Here is a 6,731-nt window from a genome sequence, read left to right on the forward strand (position 1 = left end):
CTTTGATTAAATATCTGATAAGGCTAATTTCATGCATCGGTTATGTGATGAAAAATCACCATTTACTGGGTCTAACACATTGTTTAAGCCAGGTGTGTGAAGGAAATTCGCCAGGTCCAGGAAGAATTGAAGGAAGTGGACTAGCGAAAGAAGGAGGCGAAAAGTGAGCAGAATCAAGGAAGAAAATGGCTAGACGAAGGGAGTCCGAAGCTGAGGGCAAAGAAGACTAAGAGCCCCTGCTGGACCCACTTCCACGCCTATATAAGGAGGAGCATGCAACATGCATGATATACACGATATAGCTCTCAACTCACACACACACACACTTGGGGAAATGGGAATTCTGGGGTAGAATAGTGGTCGAATCTTCGGGAAATTTGTGCAACACCGTCCTCAAGGAGGGCGAAGATACAATCATTTACTTTTCAGCGTTTATGTTTGCTTTCTGTCGAACTTCCCCATTTCGAAGTCGATTGTTCGTTTGGGCTACTTGCTGTTTATCTATGAATTTTATTTTACGTCATGATGGTGTTGATTCTGTGTTGATTTATGTTGATTTTATGTTTTAAGGAGTTTGTTCCGGAGGTTGATTGTTATTCAATTTGTTGGATGTTTTGTGTACTTGATCTGGGAAATATGAGTTGATATGTGGTTGTTATTGTTGATCTGTGGAGAATCGGTGAATCTGTAGTTATGGAGATGATTTTGATCGGAGTTTGTCTCGAATGCTTGGATCCGGAGTGGATTTAGCATCCGAAGTGTGGATCTGAACAGGGGAACTGAATTGTGCATGGATTTTGAATTTCTGCTTTCGTTTTTGCTTTACTTCATCTAGGAGATAGAGATCTGAGTTTTTGCTGAGTTTCTCGGCGTTTTTCTGACGTCCGATTTGTTGGTCGCCGTTGAGTGGCTAGCGTTGTTCTGTTTTCATCATGTTTCAGTTAAATTCCGATGATGCTTTGCGTTTTGTAGGTAGTTAGGCTTAGAGTTGGTTATTTTGCAGTTTTTTGGTAGTACACTTCTATTTTAGGAAAAATGGTCCTCACTGCATGCATCGAGTCTGTCTAGCTAGATTAGGTAGCAATATTACTAGATCTAGGAAGTCTGTTGAGATAGTGATGATATAATGCCAATCTGTGTTACGTGGTTGTTTCCTGTTCTTAGATCTAGAGATAGTTAAATTTCTTTACCTCTGTCTAGTTTAAGTTCCTCAACCCAAAATTGCGTGGCAGCAGCCATACCACCCAAAAGCCCTTTAAATGCATGATTTCGCATCTGTCCTCGTTGGATCGATCCCTACTTCCCTATACTAATTCTAGTAAACGCGGGTTGAGGGTTTTGAAGTGATATTCTGTGTGTCCAACGACCGAGATCTTTCAGCGTTCCGCGAGTTCCTAGACCTTGTGATCTAGTGGATTCTCTGGACCCAGAAAGCTTGATATTCCTTATTGTGCACGCAGTTAAAAATATCTAACAATATCTATAGTGAAAAGTATCCAGTTGAAATTTCTTTTATCGGATGAAAAGGGTCCATTTTCAATTTAAAAAATTGTGATGCGGCCCATGCCTACCATCTGAGCTATATCTACTTCTTGATAGTGTTTTAGTCTTAGATATAAATGAAATGAAGCCCAATAAATTCGGTAACCCAGTTTGTATCACGATTATGGTCCATGGAAAAAGTTTTATTCTTATCAAATTCAAAATATTGAAAGGAATTACTATTTTTACTTTTTCCTATTTTTTCAAAAGTAGGCTACAATTATTTTGTATACTTACCAATTACCATTACATCAAATTACATTTTTCAATGAATGATAATTCTCTCTATCATAAATTACACTCCCTCCGTCTCATAAAATTTTATCCCACTAAAGATGTCTATTGCTCAAAATATCTTTGTCAGATACTGTTTTCTGTATTTCAATAGAATGGAATCCCAAACATTCAACAACATGGAATCGCAAATGGTTCGTTAATTAATTCCATGACTCGACAACTAAAAATGTCTTCATCACATACTTTCTTTTAATAGGATATAATGTCTAAAACATGTTTTGAAATTTCTCAAAATATGTTTATATTTCATTTTACACGAATCTCAAATATTAGTATTTGACCATATTAATGTTTGAGTTTAAGCATATCTCTCAAATTTATCATAATTAAATATTTTACATTTTATAAATATAACTAACTCCTATCATTATTTATTTAATTGATAGCATTTTAATTTGATCGGTAGCAACTCGATTAACTTGCTGGGCTAGCCCGAAATCCGAGATTTTAAGATTAGGATTGAACTTTTATAATCCGAAAAACCACAACCCAATTAACCTACAATCCGAGTAGGGTTGGCTCGAAACCTGCTAGGCCGATCCGGTTGACATCCCTATATTTTATAGATATTTTGAGTTAAAATTGAGGAAGACTAGTGTTGCACGAAGCTCGGCACATTAACCCATATTAATTATAAAACGCACAACAAAATATTAATCTCAACTCAACCAAAACAAACCGTATAACATGAATAAAATCTGTCACTCGGATATCTTTGAAACAAAGACCAGGACATTATCAATCCAACACGAAATTAAAAAGCAAGCTATCTCACGATATACAAATCGAATATCAACCATTTTGTTTAATAAAAGCAATTAGAAATTGCGAGGGCGAGCAATGCACTTCACCACTTTCTTGACACTATTAGTCCTACTCCTACCACCACGACAACACAACGTTGACGTTGGTGAATCCCTTCCTCTTCCTGCCTCATACTCATCTTCCTCCACCTCAAAATCAATCGATCTTAATCCAGCTTTCTTACTCTCTTTCGATGGTGACGACTTTCGCGGGGAAGTGGGAGCGCTGGATTTCTTCCAAGGAGTCGTCGCTAAGACTAAATTGAAAATCTTTCGATAGTGCTTCTCTTTCAAGCCAGGGCTAGCTAGAGCGCTCGACTGGTACTGTGGTGGCGGAGTCAGTGGCGGGAGAGGGCCGTCGCGTAGCTTGTGCTTAGGCGTCCGGGCTGAGACTCCCACAGGAATGGCACGGAGCCAGCGCCGGCGCCGTAGTACAACACCCGGAATGATGCCTCGCCACCCACCTGCTTGGAGGAGTTGTACCTTTTGTGATCCCTCGATAAAAACTTGTCATGTTGGCAAAGAGTTGATGCATGGCCACCATTCATCATTTTTGATATGTTTCTTTGGATTGAGTTGAGACTTAAATTTTATGATGAGTTCAATTCTGGATCTGGAATTTTGGAGTGGGATTTAAGAAATGAGAAGCACATGCGGGTAGAGAGTTATGGCATTGAAATCTGGTTTTGAAGTAATATAATAATTTGCTTTGATAAGATTTGAAACACAAAAAATTCGAATGTAGAAGAGCCTGGATAAATATTTGTATCAAGAAGTCGTTGGAATTTGTAATGTACATAAAAATCAATACATCCTTGATGATACTCCCTCCGTCCCGCTTTAGCAGTCCCATTGACTTTTCTGTTCTCTTTTTGTAAAAATGATAAAAATTAATTAAAGTGGAGAAATGGTAAAGTAAGAGAGACAATAATGTAGATAAGACTCTTCTCTATATTATTCTCTCTTTTAATTTATCATTTCTCCTCTTTAACTATTTTTTATCATTTTTACAAAAAGAGGGCAGAAAAGTCAATGGGACTGCTAAAGCGGGACGGATGGAGTATTTATGAGGAATAGGTGCATTAAATGAGTAGGCCAATATATGATTATTGTTTGTTACATTTCTGGCACGTAGCTTATTTTTTAGGATAAAGCTATGTGGCCATAATGTAGCTGGCCATAAAAGGATAATTTTGTAAATATGTACAAAAGTAACATTATTAATTTAACCGTGTCATTCAATGCTTAAATGATTTGACTCTATTACCCCTAACCATTTATTTTAGTGATATTAAGTTTTAGGTTTTAACATTATTAAGTTTTTTAATTAATCAACAGTCATACACGTACTTTCTCTTTCATTAATTATTCTGATTTGTTTTTTATTTGACTAATTTTTCACTTTCACTTTTTAGTGTGTACTCTCACCGTCCCAGCTAAGATGACACGTTCCTCTTTTTTACGTGGTTTAGAAAAATGATAATAAATAGTTAAAGTTGAAAAAAAATAAAGTAAAAAAGATAATAATATAGAAGATAGTGTCTTCTACAATATTCTCTAACTTAATTTATTTTTTCTCTATTTTAACTATTTATCATCATTTTTTTAAAACAAGTGCGAAAAAAGATGTGTCATCTTAGCTGGGACAGAGGGAGTATCTTAATGTAATTTGAAATTAATATAAGGGAAATGCTATGTGGCCATAATGTGGCCAGCCACACAATGGCATTTTTGTAAATAATTATAAAAGTCAATGCAATAAATTAATAGCAATAGTTAGTGCTAAGATAATTTTACTTAACTACCCTTTTCTCAATTTTTTACTTTTAAATTTATATTTACAATATTCTCTCTCCATAATAATTTATGCACAATTACGTTAAATTATATGTATGTTGTATTGGAAATAATCATATCATACCTATCAACTAAGAGATATCACAATATATCATAAATAAATTGCGGTAATAAGTAGTATGTATACTTGCATATAGTTAATATATTTTATGATCAAGTTTAATAAGATCCACTAATCTTAAACATAATGTTACTCCTAGCTATTCTAATTTGGTAACCACTAGCTATTCTAATTTGGTAACCAATTTTCATGAATTGTGCAAAGTTATATAATTGTATTGCATATCATATAAAGTGTACTTATGTAGTGTACTTATTAGAATTGTATCATGTCTTCTAAACTGTAAATATAAGTTACATATTAATATTATACTTATTGCGTATTTTAGATACTACTGTATTATGTAAAAATAATTTAATTAGTTACATTGCAAAAATAACTATATTATATAATTATCATATTATTGCAAAAATAACTATTATATGACATAATACAACTTACACACCAATAACTAAACTTGCTAATAATACTAATAATAACATATAATAGTAATAATATTGACTTATATAGATAACATGGATAAATTTTAAATGCAAAATACATTTAAAGGTCAGTGTACTAAACTACTTATAGGAATTTGGCCGTAATGGTATATTAGTAGCTTTATATCATTATTATATAGATTATGATACCATTTAAAATTTAGTTACAAGAATATACTATAGGTTATATTGACAATACTAATAATAATATCAAATATTAAAAATTATAAATACAACTTCATATTTATATATAGTTGCTAATATATTATTAAAAATGGAGCCATGTAATATTGTGAGTTATTATTGTTATTGTCGCAATTATCCGATAATTATAGGTTTTAGCTAAACTATAGTACTAGTTATGTTATGTGGTGTAACAACTTTTTATTATTACTACCTCTGTCCCTGAAAATTTGTCCAATTTTTTCATTTCCGTTCGTCCCCAAAAATTTGTCTCATTTCACTTTTTTATCATTTTTTGTAGTGGACCTCATATTCTACTAACTCATTCATACTCACATTTTATTATAAAACTAATGTATAAAAGTAGGACCCACTCCCCACTAACTTTTTTAACTCACTTTTCATTACATTTCTTAAAACTCGTGTCTGGTCAAAACGGGACAAATTTTAGGGGACGGAGGTAGTAAATTATACTGGGGATTCATTGAACGACGAGAGACTCTAATTGATTTTAGATTAAATTATATAATTATAATTTTAATTGAACCTGAACCTGGAACTGCACAGAGATTCAATTTGACATTGAATTGATTTTCTATTAACGATGGAGGATTAGATTTTTTTGGGATTTAGTTGAGCACTTGTGGTTACAATTGATCTTATAATAAAATTCACAATATGTACTCCCTCCGTCCCAAGATAAGTGACCTACTTCTTTTGGGCACGAGATTTAAGGAATGATATTTAAATAAGTTAAAGTGGAGAGAGTAAAGTATGAGAGAGGGAAAAGTAGATGAGAGAAGAGAGAATAAAGTAGGTGGAGAATAAAGTAAGAGAGATGACTTTTTGCTAAAAATGGAAATAGGTCACTTATAGTGGGACACCCCAAAAAGGAATACAAGTCACTTATCTTGGGACGGAGGGAGTATTACAAATGAGAATAATATATAATAATTTTTATTTACTAATTTATTTATTTTTTTTAATATTATTTTCATATATCAATGTATTTACTAACTATAACATAGATTAATAAAAAAAAATACGAGTACATTATTTTCAGTTGACCATTTTATGAATAAAGATATTTTTTTGGTAGAAACAACACGGGCATAACCGATTACAATGAAGTCTAACGAAAGTAAGAAACACATAATCTATCATGAAACAACCAAGGATGAAATTCAATTGGAAGCTCTTCTAAAACACCTATGAAACACTTATTAGAATTATTAATTATAAGATTTCTAGAAACATGATAGCATCTGTTAAAATAAATTATTATTTATTTACACTAATACGATAATGTGTGTTAGATGATTTTCTTGGAGAAGGGACGGAAGTCGTTGTTAGATTAAGAAGAGGTGTTTTTTCTATTATAGTTTTAAGTTCAATATATTTTTATTTATTAATTTAACTTTATTACTTAGTTTAAAATTTAGATTCATTTTTAATTATTTTTTTAATAATTAAAATAAAAATAAATTATATATATAAAACCAACAA

The sequence above is a fragment of the Salvia hispanica genome, chromosome 5 (genome assembly GCF_023119035.1).
Source record: "Salvia hispanica cultivar TCC Black 2014 chromosome 5, UniMelb_Shisp_WGS_1.0, whole genome shotgun sequence".
Lineage (NCBI taxonomy): Eukaryota > Viridiplantae > Streptophyta > Magnoliopsida > Lamiales > Lamiaceae > Salvia > Salvia hispanica.